This window comes from Bombus terrestris, chromosome 11 (genome assembly GCF_910591885.1).
Source record: "Bombus terrestris chromosome 11, iyBomTerr1.2, whole genome shotgun sequence".
NCBI classification, from domain to species: Eukaryota; Metazoa; Arthropoda; class Insecta; order Hymenoptera; family Apidae; genus Bombus; species Bombus terrestris.
In genome coordinates, this window is record NC_063279.1 from 4,926,043 (window position 1) to 4,943,027 (window position 16,985).

At 45.4% G+C, this 16,985-nt stretch overlaps 1 long non-coding RNA gene across 3 annotated transcripts; it reads right to left on the reverse strand.

The window, feature by feature from the left end:
- Positions 1–452: 452 nt before the first annotated feature.
- Positions 453–16,148, reverse strand: LOC125386002. Of its 3 annotated transcripts, XR_007225802.1 has the most exons (6): positions 16,045–16,127; positions 13,960–15,770; positions 5,274–5,434; positions 2,162–2,344; positions 1,308–1,676; positions 453–1,204 (listed from the first exon to the last, which is right to left on the reverse strand). It is a non-coding gene; the product is annotated as an uncharacterized LOC125386002 (long non-coding RNA). The 3 variants fall into 3 exon arrangements; XR_007225801.1 differs by lacking the exon at positions 13,960–15,770 and having other exon boundaries at positions 16,045–16,148; XR_007225800.1 differs by lacking the exon at positions 16,045–16,127 and having other exon boundaries at positions 13,960–16,038.
- Between the last annotated feature and the right edge of the window lie 837 nt (positions 16,149–16,985).

Genomic DNA, 16,985 nt, shown 5'->3' on the forward strand with positions numbered 1-16,985 from the left:
AATGCGTATCAAATGAAAAATCCAGGAACGTGCCGGGGCTCGTACGAATAACAAGCGATAGCCACCTCGGTAGCGCCTATAAATGGCGATTTCTTCGGTTCTCGTCCGTCTTTCGCGGAAACGTTCGCCTCGCCGACACACGGCCGCCTTTCAACGATCCAGTCCATATTTTGCGAACACCAGCTCGGGGAATCAGCAGAGTAACGGCCGTAGATCCGATGCTAATGACGAGCTCAAAATACTATATATTCTTAGTGTCCATCGGATCCATATTTGCGAAACTAAAGCATCGAGAAATGCGTTCAGGGGAACCGCAATCTAAATATGTATTTCGTCCTATTCTTTCAACAGCACGATCTTTTTTTTCATTTCATTGCTCGGATCAATTCTCGAGAATAAAATAACTACCCCCGGAGTGGTTCGATACGCTGTTCAATTTCTCCAAAACCAGATGACTTGCACAAATTTATTTATGACAAACAGGTAAGGTAAATGGTCGTAAATTCCCAGATAAATGTTAAAGCTTCTCACGAGGTTCAGACAGACATTGTTAAGCAATATCGGCAATATCGGACTTGTAACATTGCGTTAAAAAGTACAAATACAGAAGAATGGTTAACACAGCGTATAGATCATGAAACAAGCGTGTACCACACGTAACGAGGATTCGATTGATACTTTCTTTCGTAACATACGATATCCTCCGATATATACACTCGTTTGTCGGTGCTTTGTAAGCATACAACACGTTGGGCGCGAACGAGGAATATCGCGTCGCATTTATAACCGTGCGAACGAAAGAAACACGGTGCACCGAACTACGTACGATTCCGTCTCCGTCGTCCCATTTTCTATCGTTTAAGCGATTATTGTCAGACTGGTCTTTGGAAATATCTACGTGCATTCGCACGTCGAAGGTTCATCACGTACAAACGAATGGATAAATAGATCGGCAAGAGGACGCGGCACTGGTAATATATGAGCCTGCAGAATCGAAAAGAGCCAGGGAAGAGTCGTCGAGGCGTATATATGCGCGCAGGGTGTATATAACGTGGCACCGTTTGTGTGCCCAGTTAATTACTCGCGTAGTAAATTATCGGGTAATGAGGTGCTGGGCTCGAGCCTGGGGCTTTCTCATCTTCCTTCTCCCTCGAGCACGGTCCTTCTCGCGAGACGATCTGCCTCTCACCTCTGCGGACTAACCCTAAAGGAAAGAGAGAGAACTAATAAATCCGCCAGGGCCGTAAGGAGGGATATTGTTAGTTGTAAGGTAAATCATCTCCGCGGCTCAAAAACGGCCTCCTCACCTCGGAAGAACCCTTTGCCGCGGCCCTCCCTCCTCCGCCTTTCTACCACACTCGAGGCCTCGAGGAGACGTTTGTTACCTCCGTTACCTCCGTGCACACCGGTCTTCTACTCTACTCGTGGTACTGCAAACCATCGCCACCTCTTCCCCTTTTATCTTTCTTCTCTTCTTCTGCTTCTTCTTTCGTATCCTTCTTGCTTTCCTTCTTCGTGGTCAGTCCAGTTAGCGTCAATATGCGGACACATGGCCTCGTCATTAGCGTCATCGGATCCTTAACGCCTGCACGACCAGCCCTTGTTCGGATCCGTCCGGAGATTCTTCTACCGGACGCTTGATTTCTCGGTACCCTATTCTCTCCGATATTTCCAACCTAATAGTGCGTTTTATTAGCTCGTTGCCTCTTTCGTCTTCCTATTACGTACTCTTATATTTAGATCTGTTACGAGAAATGAAAAGTCGGGAGAAGCTGTTTAGACGGGATTCGCGAATCATCGATAAGTCTCTGATCGTTTTGTCGGTAACGTAAATTTTCTCTAGAACTTTTGTATTTCTAAATCAATAACGAGACGAAATCGGTCTGCGACTATGACATTTTTATTCCGAAAGAAGTTGATAAGAAAACGTGACATGGTGGATGAAATGTAAAACTCGAATCTAATTGAATTAGAATCTTGGAGATCTACCAGCGGTACCTGGGCGATAGCAGTCGTAATGAACGTATTCTGTACGATTTATTATGGCCAAGAAAGGGATGGCGATAATGGCCGCGAAAAGGATATTCAATCGGTGGAATTTGAAAAAATACCAAACACATGCTCCGTACTGAAATATGTATTATATTACTAGAGTTCTGACCATTTATCAAACGGACAGGATGACACAGCGAAGCAATCATTGACACTTCTTCGTCCTCCTTTTCGTGATCAGTTAGTGTCAACACGTGAACACAAGACTTCGTCATTAGTGGGCATCAGATCTTTAACGCCTGCACGACGGCCGCTTACGAGCCGTTGTGTTCCGCGAAACGTCGTACGGTTCCTGAAACAGAAACTCGAAACATTACATGGCCATACCTTCCTTGAACGCATTAATACGTTCGATCCTTCTTCGCGATCCTTTTTGCCGGTCGCAATAATTTTCTTTAACTAACGAACCCGCGAACCGTGTACTCCATCACAAATAATTTACATAATGCGCCGTGTTTCGACGTACACGCGTTCAGTGGTGGCAAATAAAACGAAAATAACCGACGATATCTTGAGTAGTGTTAAACTCTAATAGCATAGGGTAAAATTAAATAATCAATACGTGTTACTTAACGGGCGGTGAAGACACGTCTATTATTTTCTAGATTACATTTACAGTAGCTACGAAAAGCGTTTGCATATTATTATATTTATTTAGATAATCTGTCAGACCCTAGCATGTTAAATTTCGTATCATTTACATGGTAGTATTTTTATATAACTATGAAAATAACCATGAAAGTGAAATGAGTAAAGCCTGATAAGGAAACCCTTCGTTAGAGAACGAGCAAATATGCAAATGTTTCTCAACGGCTACCTGAACCATGTGAGCGATCTTATTTTTTTAAATTCATGTAATTATCACGTAGAGGTAAAAAGAGTTTATCCATTGCTTGCTTTTCGGTATTGCAAGACTTTTTCATTCCTTGCTTAATAAAACGTAATGTATATGAAATAAAATACCCGATGCTCGTGACAGCGGTGATTCGGTCTCCATCGGGCAAGAATTGATTTATGTCTATCGCGATCTCGATGGAAGAGGTTTGATTCGGTAACGTAAAGGAAATATCATGGTCCGCGATCAAACTGCATTACTAGTAGTAAGAATAATAATAATACTCTGCGTAGTAATTAACCTTTTGCGGTATAGTAACTTTCTTAGCCTCAGGTTTTCGCGGTCATATATATTTAATGTGTGCTATCATGTTTCCCATCCATTGTGCACTTCCTGCCACGCCTACGAACCTTTCACTTGGGTATATTCGCTACAAGTCTAATTAGATGGTTTTGTCAATATCCATTTATACTACGAATAACCCACGCAACCTGAACAGTTATGTTGTTCTCCAGTTCAGAAGTTAAAACGCGGATACGCGGTTTATTATTCATTCTTCGCGTAGCACGTAAAAATAGCCGGCACACCAACTTCAAAACTATGTGACGTAAATTCCAATTCGTGATTTCCACTCATTGTTTCTTTTTTCGAGCTGGAACATATCTCCTGGCCATTAGGTGAATTTTAAAGATCGTCTTCGATAAATTTTTAATAAACTAAAGAAAGAAAAAGAAAAAACAATATTTAAGGGACAATGAAATACCAAGCTAAACGTAAATATTACCAAATCACAGGAGAAATACGTGTGCTTGCGTCAATATCGGCAATCGCAGAATTACGAAATCACATGGTTCCCGTGGTTCGATCGAATAAGCATTGCAGTGAGATATCGTGTTTATTGAGCTAAGAGGAAATAAAGGATCCCATTTGGGTGGCAACGTACGGACGATCTGCGGATTAAAATCTACAAAAGCATCTGGCTAAAAGGAAAGCACCAGCCTTCAAGGCGGATACCTTACTAATGATTCGCTGGGACTCGTACATCCTCTACGCGTGACGAAGTATCTACGGTCGCTGACGTTGTTATACTAAGAAACAACTCTCCTGCTCCGGTCATTAGCAGCACGATTGTACTGCCTTCTGTTTAACGAGCACCTTCCACGGTACGCGATGACATTATTATTTGCAATAATTTATCGTATTCCGATTCACCTCGAGGAATATCGTCGCGATCGTTTACTTCTTCTTGGCAAGAGAGGCCATTTAATTCGATTTCTAATATGGATACGTTTTCCATAATAACTTCGCATCGTAGTAGTTTGTAATAAATAGTAGCTTTGTAATAAATCGAGGATCGCTGCGAATCTGACTAAGTTGGTCATCCACGATCTATCGTGTTTCTAATCGATACGAAACTGCAAAGAGAAAGGCATAAAAATTAATCGCCAAACATCGTACATTAAGACACATGGAAGTTGAGACAGAGTTGATACTTATAAAGGATAAATAAATGTCTGAAGAACTTTTCACATATCTGATATACCAATTCGTGATATGCGATCAAATTTAACTGCGTCAGTCGTCAAATTGTTACATCATATACTAGACACATAGGTTTTTATATAATAGCCATGGCTGGTATCAACTATGAACACATTTATCGACGGCTGATCTACGAAGCTGTAGACAAATCCTCCAAATAAGGTAGCCGAAGCTTTAGAACGAATCGGTCGCAGCATGTTAAAAAGGCACGAGCGCAAGGGGTCTAGGTTTCAGAGCTAGCCAGATTTATGGCGCATTCACGTAAATCACGAATGTCAACCGTCCGTTAACTGTCGGTTATTCGAGGCCTGTCAACCCGTAGCATATCCACCATACACGTTATAATGATTGGCTAAGCTGGCAATTACCCAGCGCTTCGGATCCGCCGAATTGTCATTCAGCTCGCGGATGCCGATGCCCGTTGTACAGCCGCGAGTCTGACTGGAATATTATACGATCCTCATAACAAAACTGTGCTCGGCCGAGGTCTTCGCTGATCCCTGTCCGCTGGTCGTCTACCGAGTCATCCCCGTACGTGGAAATACTTATATATACTTGTACGCGACCAACGTGGTATACACGATACAGGAACGCGCAGCAGTCTCAAGATGCACCTCGAAAACTTGGCTTATGGACTCGTCAGCTTGGACGCTATCAGCTCTCTCGCAGTGTGTCGAGCAACGGGAAGAGAGCCAATAGGATTGTGCTTTGCCTACTAGTGGCTGACGTTATGGATTTTTCCGGCATCACGAACCACGGCATCCATGGGAACATTCGATGAAACGCGAGCGAACTCGTTCTCACCGCTATACGATTGGCCTGACGAACGCTTTACACGGAATACCTTGCTCTATTCGATCGTTTTCGATCGCTGCGCCGCTGGAGGTCTGGAAAAGGTAGCGAGAGATTTCTACTGGTTCCGTTGCTCTGGATCGTTTTGCACTCAGTTCCTTCTCCTCGCTTCTCTGTGTGTTCCATCGTTCGTCGTTTGGTCGCGCGGGAAACCTAGACGAACGTAAAATTTACTTCCTTGTTTCGTCATTCTTCGTGGAAACTCGATACTCGTTACTCCTTTTCCTAGATCGTTCGTTTCTAGCTAAAATTCTCGTACTCTATTCCATTCCTCTATTCCATCGTACTCTGTTCGCACGATGATCTTTTACGATCTTACGCGCATCGTCTTCGCGATTATACTCGAGAAACCTGGCGAAGAGAAAGGAATCTGCATTTCTACTGAAATACCGACTCGAGGATCGGCTAACCGCGAGATTCACGCGTGACTGTTAAAGTACGCGGCAACTTTGCGGATTCTCGTTCGAAATGACGCGCATCAATCGTTCCTCCGCCAGGCATTGCGCGGATATTCGGTTGCGAGCTTGCTAACGCTATCATCGCTTCGCGCGATAGCATACCGATCGAAAGTTAACAGCTGACACGTTTATGATCGTAAGAACCATCCTAGGGACTTGACCGTCGTAAAAGTCATTGCGATCGGTGGGCAAAAAGTTGCACGGTGGATGATTCGTTCACGCCGCGTCGAGCATTTAGCTGTTGCAGGAAAGACCATCAAAGAGAGAAGCTCTCGGTGCCGAGAACAACGGAATCGTTCTGACGGCAGCCTATAAAATTCAGAGGATAAATGTAGATTTCAGGGCGGTGTATCGTTTGACCGTCTGTTCTTTGCCTTTCAGACATTGTAGCCATGCGAAACGCTACGTTAGGCCACGCCATGGATTTAACGACGAACAGTATTACCACGTTCTTTCGTTCGTTTAACCGTAAGGGATGTACCGTCGACAGTTTGCACGTACTCCAATGCCCGACTCGAAATACGACAATTATCCACGACCTCGAACAACCTATTCGGTACGTATTTTTCCTCTCTTTGAGTACATACCGCTTTCATTTCTGGAGAAAAGATATCGCAGAGCGTGCAAACTTTTGCGATAACACCACTTCGCTCCGGAAAATGAAAATAATTTCTCTGGAACCACATTTTTTTCGTCATTCTTGTGTGAGAATTTCCGTGAAAGTTTTGAATATCAAAGCTTCGAATTTACGTATACACCTATCGAATAACAGCAAAATTTTGCTCACTTTCATAAGGGTTAAACTTTTAAATCTAAAATACCAACAATTTTACAATTATAGACCTCGATTTTCTTAATGCCGCACCGTAAAGCAAGAACTTTGTTTCTCTGGAAATGTTTGAGTACCTTAGAATATTAAACAACGAAACACTTTGAATATGGATTTTCGACTGGAAGAATCAGGCCAATTACCATCCGTCTGTTCGTCCGTCGTTTAGACTGCACCTACAACGTGGCACAAACGAAAATCTCGAGGAAAGAGCAACAATCGGGAATAGCCGGGAGTAATAATAACGCTCCACGGTATTCTCTGTATTAGGGATAATTGGAGGATGAACCGCAAACGGCAGCGAGGGTATCTCGCGCGATAAAACCCTAGAGCCAGCGATGGGGGAGGGAAGTAAGGTGAAGGGGAGCGAAGGGAGAGGACAGGAGGTGGGAGAAAGCGACGAAGAAGGAAAAACGCGAATTCCACGGTGGTGGCGCGTCCGGGTGCAACGAGTGGAACTTTGAAAGCGAGTTGTACAATAAGATCCTGCAGAAAGACGGAGATAGAACCGCGTAGATAGAAACGATGGAAGGAGCGACGGAGACTACCGGGCTCCAAACTACAAAGCCTTCAACCACCAGCCACAAAACTACCATGCGAAACGACGGTAGGAAAGGAGGATCGAGAACGAGGAGGAAGCAGGAGGTTGGAGTACGATCTTGGGTGCGTAGGCAAGGAGCACCGTCGAGGCATTATCCACTTACAGGGAATTATCCTCTTTCTAGCGGGTCTGCTGCTGGAGACGCGCGCGCGAGTTCTCTTTCTCCGATCTCCCCTCTATCTCCCTCAGCTGCTCCTTCTTTATTCGGCAGCCGGAAAAATCGTGGCGTGGAATAGCCAGTACCATTGTCTAGCAGTGGTACGTACAGACGAACAGACAGAGAGGCAAACGAAGATTCAGAAACGTTTCGAACAAAGAGTCCGGTAAAGAGTAAACTAGGTTCTCTCGAAAGGGCAAGAGACTCCGGTGTTTCCCGCAGTTCATTTGAGTGTTAATCGGTGGCCATTGGGCATATTACCGGACCGGTAATACGCGCAGGTAAACCGTGTGGGTTCTTTTCCCGTATCTCTTTCCCGTTTGTCCGTTCTCGTTTCTTCTTCGAGACCTCTAATTTCTTCTTGTTGTACCTCTTCGTTGCGCTCGTTGTTCAAACCGTTCGTCGTGCAACTCGCTCCCTTTTCCAACTATGGCTATTCTCTACACGAGACAGACAGACAGAGAAAGAGAAAGAGAGAGAGTCTTCTGATGTTTCTGGTGTGTTGTTGGCCGTGGGTCTGTTTCGTCGAACCTCGAAGCATTTCGCGGCCTTGCACAACTCCGTAACTCAAACAAACGGAAAATTCGAGCTGCCGTGCGACGGTAATCGCTTGCAATTCGACGAAATTGCCGGGTCTACGTGGAGCGAGCGCGAGCATCGTTCATTGTTCTCCTCTTTTTCGTCGTTTTGTCCGCGCGCGCTGTCCGTTTTCACATTATTCTTGATCGCGCGCTTCACTTGTTATGCCGTTCCCCTCTCGTGTTTCCCTTCGTCGACCAGAGACCAAAGGAACTGGCTGCTGCTGCTTCTGCTTTGGATACAATGATTCGCGACTGCTACCTAGGCGACTGCAAGCCATTATACGGTAGTTAAGTATAAGGGATGCGTTTTATTTCTCTTGGTACTAAGTAAGGGAAAGTAATGCCATCCGAAGGGGGACTAACTCGCTTTCGAGTCGGCGAGGAACGAACCTCGAAAAGACAACGAACACGAACGTAAAATTGCGACTAATTTACATACATATCGATATATGCGTATATTATTTATGACCGGCGTTAATTTAACGCGAGTTCTCAAAGTGCTTTCGCAGCGCGAGACGCGGTTTGAAATTGAGACAAGTTGGAAGAATTCTACTGAACAGAACGTAGAATTTGTTCTTGCAATCTTACGGTCCGTGAGAAAATTGAAAATACGTTATAATATCGCAATAAAGAATGTTAGTTGAAAATCACGTTAAAGAAGTTTAATCCTATATCGAAAAATATGTATTTTTAGGTACAAATTTTTAATTTTACGGTGTTCCTTGCTTTGCGAATTACATCATTTAAATTGTTTCACAGGTTATGCGTTTGCATAGACAATCTGTTACATCGTAACTAAACTTTCATTACACGTATGAAGTATGAAATGCTTACTGTCAATTCACTTCGTATTTGATGTTAATGTTTCTGGATATTTTACCATTACGGAACCTAGAAAACGTAAATGATTTTTTGCCTCTTCAATTTTACGATCAGTATCCACGAACAAAGCGTATAAATCTTTCTAATAAAACGTAACTTAAACTTAACTTGCTGCACTAAGATTTTACGCGTATCTAATCTTCGATTCCAACAATTTTCTTTCAACGTATTGCATGCTTTTAAGAATAATGTATATTTATTAACATGGTCCATCGAGCGATCGAGACGGACGCTAGAGAAGAGCTGGTCGCATAAAAACCCTAATATCCGATTCTAGGAAATTACGAGGGAAATATCGCGACCGTCCGAATTCTCAACACCTTGTTCCCGATAGATAACGACTCCATTGAGCCGAATTCGGGCTGGGCGTATCGGGAGCCAGTCGCAAATGGACACGGATAATTCTTACGGGTCGGACAGGTATACGCGCAATCGTGGGCACGAACAATCTCGTGGTATGCCTTCATGGCGTGGGAGTTAAAATCCACGCACGCATAAATTACGTTCGTACGTACGATCGACGATACATGTTGGCGTGCACGCACACACGACCATCGACGATCGTACAGCGGTGCACAGAGGGTCGAGAGAGTCGGTCGAAACGCGCGATAAGTTAAGCGGTTCACGTAGTCGCCGGTAATTATGGATGCGTTTAAGTCGTGGCAGTTTGGGAAACTAAATAAAATAATATACGTGAGCCGAGGTTTTTATTGCCGGATTAAGGGCGCCCTGCGCGTCGCTGCGTGTCACAGCCTTATCCGTCCGCTCGATCTCGTCTTCCAGTCCAAAAAGAATAAAAAAAGAACGAAGATGGAAAACGAGAAAAAAGAGAAGAGAGAGAGTACATATATATTTCTGTGGTCATCGCCTCTCCAGGATGCAATGGAGAATATTTAATATAAGGGTGCGAGATGAACAGCTTCGAGCGCAATGTCAGCAACTTGAGTTTAAATACTTCCGGATGCACCCTGCTGCTCGAGGGATTACTCCGTGTTTGCGTCGGCTACGTCTAATATCGCAAGTTCGGCGACTGATGCCAGCTGTCGTCACGGTTTCTTTTTACGAAATATTCCTTACGACGATTCGCACGAACGATCGTTGTCTTGAAACATTGTTCCCTTTTGGACCGATTTTTCCCGTTGGAGCGATTTCGATAGAAATAATTCGCCTTGTGGTTAATCACAAGAATAGTCCCGTGGACGGGGGCGCGGCTTTTCAGTGACAATACCCAAAGTGCGTGTTCAAGAGCGCGTGAAGTCAGCGTTACGAGGCATTGGCAATTTATCGCGATACCCCTCTCTTTTCGTTCGTTCTCTCGTTCCCCCGTCCCGCGTCACTCCTCTCTTCTCTTTGCAGTAGTTGGAGAGCTGCTCCTCCGGCATTGCAAAAGGAGCTACGAGAGCGGCGCGACCGCAGCAACGCCGGTTATTATAAAACAAAAGACGATGCTTGATGCCGATAATAAAGAAGAGGTACGCGCTTCGAACAACGTTAAAAGGTGGGACAGAGAGGGAGGAGGCCGAAACAGGACGAGGAGGGGAAGGACGAAAGAAAAGCGATATCCTCGAAGGTAGCGGGCGCGAAGGATGTGGTTCCACGCACTGCGATCGACTTAATTCGCGCGCTCCTGACTCTTTTTCCTTCCAAGTGGTCTCTCTTCCCCTCCGGTTAGGTTGGATGTCCTCCTCCGGCTTCCACCTCCCCCTCATCGCCTTCTTATTTAGTACCCCATCGCCTCTTTCTATCTCCTTCTCTTTATCCTTTTCTCTGTCCGTTTCTCGTAGCTGACCACCTCTCTACTGCTCCTCCATCACTGCTGGCAGCCCGCTTACCGCCAATCATCATTTTCAATTCTCCGTGGTGGAGCGCCTCCACCGTCTTCCACTGTTCTTCTCCTCGTTCTGCCTGTGGTTCCTTTCTTCCTTCCTCTTGTCTTGAATACGTGGCCCGTAAAAAAACGTTGGGAATATTATTCCAGAGATCGAGGAATGGACGGCCCGGGGGAGGCACGGTGTTCGCCGCGTGCTACGATTTGACGTCGAGACAACACGTTTCTCCATTTTGCTATGTTTGGGAGGAACGGACGTGAACAGAGCGGAGCCTGAACTGTGGGCGGGATGCCAGACCCGCGTACCTTACGATTTCAGGCCGTCGAGATATCATTGATTTAGGTGTTTTTTTCGACGACAAGTGCTTTCTCCTTGATTGTGTCCCCTTAATCTGTTTAATGGCAAAGTAACTCAATGGAAGACTCGGATAAACAACGGTCTTTTAATTCCAACACATCTTCGTTTTTATTTCTCTGCGCGTTTTTTTTTTTTTTTAAATTTCACCAGTACACGCCGAATAACGGATGCGGCTCCTCCGATTCCTACCTTCTCGTAACAATTATCCGAAGCGTTTCGAGAAGGTTTTATCGCTGCTCCGACTCGTAACCTCCTTCGGGATGTACGTACCAGTTAGACTTCTCTCGTATGTGTAACAACCCTGTTTCACGTACGGGATCGTTAGACTGTATAAAGAGATTCTGCGAAGCAAGTGGAAACAAACGAACCTTTCGTACGTTGGCGCATACGAGTAAGGAAGGAGGGACTTGTTTGACAGAACTGGAATCTGTGAAACGTTTAAGAGCATCTTCAAAGGAGCACGAATTCGCCTTCTCTCGTGCCGCTACTCTTGCAAGAAAAATAGGTATATCCTCGCACGTGTATCCTGCTACCATACTATATATCACTACCATCTTTCAGTCAGATGCTTTACGATACCAAAATTCTACCGTTTCATCATCTTCAAACCCACTGGCCTCCGATATACATCCATAAATCCAACTTCCTCTTTCAATTCAATTAATCCATTTACCAGTTAGCCACGATACCGGCGTTTAAAACACTTTCGCGAGCTCATGACCGAGTGAAACCCTCGCGTCGCGATAAATCAGGGCGACGTTATTAATACACCGGCGAGCCTTTGGACTCCACCCTGGGGAGCCAGGGCTCACGAGAGAGAAGAGTCAGGCGTATCGTAACATTGGCGTGCACAGTCGCGCGCGATTTCTCTGTAAGATTGCCTGCTTATGCCCGGTTCACACTTGCAACGGAGACACAAAGTCACTCACCATTGGCGGATCCTGTGCGACCGCCGATCGTTACGGCTCCTCTCTCTCGCTCTATTCCGCGGCCCGTTCCGGCCGCTTTCCTCGTCCCCGCGCAAGGGGCCAGTTCCTCTCTTTCTAGCCTCGGTTAGGACTGTTAAGAGAGCAAGGTGCTCCGCACCGACCGTTGCTGGTCGCTCGGATGGTTCGATGGTTCACCGGTTGGTTGAACGACCTAGCCCGGATCCGCCGACTCGTCCATACCGATCGCCTCCTTCTGTCTCTTTCTCCGTTCTGACCGGGTTCATGCCCATAAATACGTGCCGCGTATGTAACGCTGTCTCTTTTCGATACATTTTAACGCCCAGGCTCGTAACCGGTGCCGGGGCGCCCACCTTTCAAACCGCGGACGCGTTTCGTCGGTGCCTGGATAACCGTTGAACGCGAGCTGCCGTGGCTGACGCGGGGCCTCTTCGACGGGTCTCACATCGAACAGGGAACCTGGATCGCGAGATCCAAGATCGATCGGACGGCTTTCGTCGATGAGTCGTGAAATGCGAGCGAAAGCCCGCGGAAGGATCCCACTCTTTCATGTTGCCGAACGAATCGTAGAAACGCGATCTACTAGGGGATAATGATGGTCGAGAGTCTGTTCGATTGTTGTTCTTCAATTAATGGTAATGGCTCGGTCGCTATTACTAGGATGGTTAGAGTAGAGAAATTTAGTGAGAAGCTTTTCTGTGAATTGGTTTATCTCGATTCGTCAAGGGTCCGCGTTCTCTTAACGCAACGTTTCATCTGTAATTTCTTTTTTCACTTAAATATTATCGATCGTTGCTTTTTTCTACTTATAAGAAGAAACTTAGGGGATTTGAGTCGTTTTTCTCCTGCCACGTAGATTCCATAGCTTCGTGAAGTTTGTAAAAATTGCGCGATAAACAATTTGTTGTTGAAATTCCGTAGAATATCTATTATTCTAAAGAATTTTTTGTACCTTGACACGTAGATTATGTTATTTAAATTTGACCACGTTCTAAGTATTAATTCGCTGCCCAATCCTTATCGATTTAATCTCCTTTCGCAAAGTAAATTAACGAAGAAGTAGGAAAATGTTTTTCGATCTGAAAGTTACTGTTAAACCAGCATGTAGACTCTGGTATATTATTAATGTTGATATTTGGAACGCGTCGGTATTTAATTCGAGCAAGGTTTCCAGGATTTGAATCACGGTTCTGCAATGTCGTAAAATTGGTGGCTTAAACGCAGGAGTGGCATACACGGTACGTGTATGCAATACGAATTTGTACACGCATCGCGAATAAACGAGCACAAAGTCGTTTCGCCAGTGTCCACCGATTTTCACCGACGAATTAGCTTTGCGACGTGGATCGACGATTTCAAAAGTTAATATGTACGACGCTTTGTTGTGCGCTCGATGGCAACGAACTGTGGATTCGATTAATTTGCTCTCACGTTTCGTTTTGCAATAACGTAACGTATCTATACTTCACGCTCAATTATCACATTCATCGTAAATAACGATTCGAAGTCCTCGAGTTTGTCGCTGATAAAATATCCATCTTCGGCAGGAAATTGATTTCCCGAAAGGGAAAAAATTCGCGTCTGGTATTTTCCCATGCAACAAAGCGGATTTTTCTGAATAACCGCCACGAAGAGTCGTTGCTGCGTGAAAACGGTTCCGTTAATTGTGCTCGCGCCACGTAAGAGACTATTTATCACGATGAATGTCTTCAAGTACAACCTTGAAAAGGCTCTAAAGTTGAGTCAAACAGTAAAATAACGGAATGAACGATCGGCAGAAAGAGGAAGAGGGCGACGTTAATGGCCATAGCTTCGAAGAAAAGGCTTCATAGAAACTATTGTAATATCGTCATATCGAGTCACCCTTGCCAACTCGTGCAGCCCTTTGTCTCTCAATTGGCGCGTACTTCATAGCGCGAAATACTCAAGCGTCCAGTACTTAAAACGAAGGGCACACAAGACTATGGTTGGAACAATACCGCTAACAAAATCAAAACATTATTGTTTCCCTTTCTCCGGTGTTACGTGTGTACCTACCTGTTAAATACTCAACCTAATTGAGTACAGGTGTGGTATCGTTCAGTTTCATTTCGTTGTTCTTAGCATTCTTCGACTCACTTTTTATATCTAGCCGAACAGTTTTAGTAGTTTCGTCCAAGTTTGTATCTTTGTTATTTCAATATCACAGGATCGATTTGGTCGAAAAGTAGCGTAAGAATAGAAACGTTTAAATAAAGCTCGCGCATTGATTCACGGAGAGGAACAAACGTTAAACGGATGAAGAATGGTAGCGCGTAGCACTTGGGAGGTGTTCGAGCGCGAAATGTGTTTTCCTTTTGCAACGGTTGGATTAGACGTCGTCGCAGTACGACGGAAACCATCTCGAAATCGATTACTTCTTCTTGCCAGTTCGGTCGTTCGATTCTTCACGCCTATTTGGCCCTCCTCCCGTCCTTAACGGAACGATTGTCCTCCACAATGGCTCATTTGTTTCTAGATCACGACTTATAAACCACCGTCGTCATCGCCGTACAAAACGGCAGCTGCATCACAGGCCAACTTACTCGACTTTATAATAGACGATAACAATCGCGATCGGTCCATCTTCCTTCGTCCGTCTTCCTCTTCTTCTCATCTTGCACAGGGGCGGATTCAAACACCTTCCCTCGAATCTGTAACGTTTACTGTAGCGTACCAAACGTTGTCCTTGAAAATAGCTGTGAAAAGTCGATGTTCGAGAGTCTGGATCCATCCCCGGTCGCGCTAGTGGTTCCGGTTGGCAATTATCGTTGCGATGGCACCGATCTTCGCCGACTCGAACGACCACGGCTGCCCCACTACGTTCCTGACGTAATTCCGCCACCGTCTCTTCTCGTCTTTCGTCCGTCACGAGATACAAGATCCAAGTATATTCTTTGCTTCTTTCTTCTGCTGCACGGGCTGGCCTTCCCACTCTCCGTCTATCTTTCGGTTTTTCCCTCTCGCTTCTCCTCTGCTTGGTCTCGCTGATTGTATAATTGGGAGGCAACAACGAGCTACGTGCGTCACTCCGATGATTTAGCCTTCCCCTCGGCGTCGCCTCACCCTCGGCCAACGGGCCCTCGGTCAATCACGTCGTAATTACTTTTAATGCTGGACGACTCGGCTGACACAATATCTAACCCGTCAACGAGTCGTTTCTCTCTCTTTCTCTCTGGCCCCTCTCGCTTTCCCCTTCACCGTCTCACTGTCTCACCCGTTCTTTCTCTTCCTCTCTGTCCGTCTTTCTTCTTCCATCATTTTTATTTGTCCCCTGGTCAGTCTTACTCTCTCGTTCCCTCGCTTCATCTCGCGCGTTATGGCCTATCTGCTCGTTCGCAGCATACTTCGCACGACCGGATTAATTGGTAATAGAGAGTGCGACGAAGAGCATGCCAGGCAAATATTGCGATTAATATTGATAGGGCCACTTTGCTGGTGCCATGACTGCGCGCAAACATTGCGCGAACGAGAGAGGTAAACGGGGATTGAGTGATTCCAGGGTAGGAACTGGAATCGTTGCGAAGGTAAGGGCAATGGGGGAATTGCAGGTTCAGACGAGACGACGGATCGGTAATTGCGCTTGATTTAGCGAAATCTGCCGGTGCCTCGGATGCATAACGCTTCCGAGAATTTACGACCTACTTATTTATTTAATTCGCTTTCCTTTCGCGTCTCGTTCGCGTCGATCTCATCCAATCGAGGAGGAAATTATTTTTATGTCACACCATTGAATTTAAAGCGATAGGTCGGCACTGTTTTAGTACTCGACGTCCCATTTGAAGCGATCAGCGATATTATCGATGCACGTTTCAAAGCTGCTTACAACACTAGAAACACATGTAATACATTTTTATCGTAAATCGTTACATTCGTAATCCACGAGTGATCGTTAGTTGCTATTGGATTTCCGGATTTCTATCTCACGAATACGTATCAACTAATTATCGCAGAAACGGTACATAATAATTCTTCCGTTGTTTACCGGTGAAATCGCAGCGTAACAAACGTCGCACGCGATTATCCAAAGAGAAAAAGGAAACAAAAGGAAAATTGACGATGCCTCTCGTTAGCTTAATAAAAAAGATAGCGAACGATTGTTACCGGTGCAATTGGGCAGCGCAGAAGGGAATCAAGGTAAACGTAGAGAAGGAGTCTCTTCGTAAGCACTGAAAAAGCGAATCACTGTCGATGTCTCGTCGCGTTTATTGGGATTATAAAGCGTGCAGAGGAAGGAGGGCAGGAAGGAGAGATTTGTTTGAATTATTCAAATTAGATACGAAATTGAATGCGTGCTCTGCTCGTGTGCAGGTAATGACGGCACTTGCATATAAATGGTAATTATTGTCATTATTCTGCCCCGGTCGTTGTGTCCTCTCTCTCCTCTCCTCTCCTCTCCTCTCCGCCCCTATCCCGCTCTCTTTCTCCGCCGTGCGTCTCTCTTTCCGTTTCTATACCCGTGCCCGCTGTAATGTCGTGTGTTCCCATACACTAGTTGAGATAATTATCAAAATTGTTTTATTGTTGCTATAATTACGGGGGACATGCCATGTCCTCCCTGGCTTCGGCCTCCTCCTTCACCACCTTCCTCCCCTTCTGGTGTCCCCGAACTCGACCAACACGTTCGTCCTCCTCGCTCGAAACCTTCTGTCCGCCTGCGTTTTGCCTGCGTTTCGGGTCCTACCATTTACCTCGTACCCTTCTTTCGCGTAAACTACAATATGGTCAGCTGACGTTTCGCCTTTTTCGAATCGCTTCCGAGAAAATCGGTCGTAGCTCGCGCCGGCACCGTAATTACCGCGCTTCACGATGTTACAATCACGCGATTACGGCCGAGTTTGAGCGCGGCTTTCGTGCGAATTCATTTCTTTCGATGAATATCTCAGGGGATACCTTCAACCCCCGGGTTCACGTGCGCGCTCGCGGATCGAAATCGGTCAGGAACTAACCAGGACCGTGTAATTTTACAAAGGTGGACAATTTTCTGGCTTGGCATGCTTGTGTAAATGTCGGAATTGCTCCGTCGCTACTACCTTGTTACTACT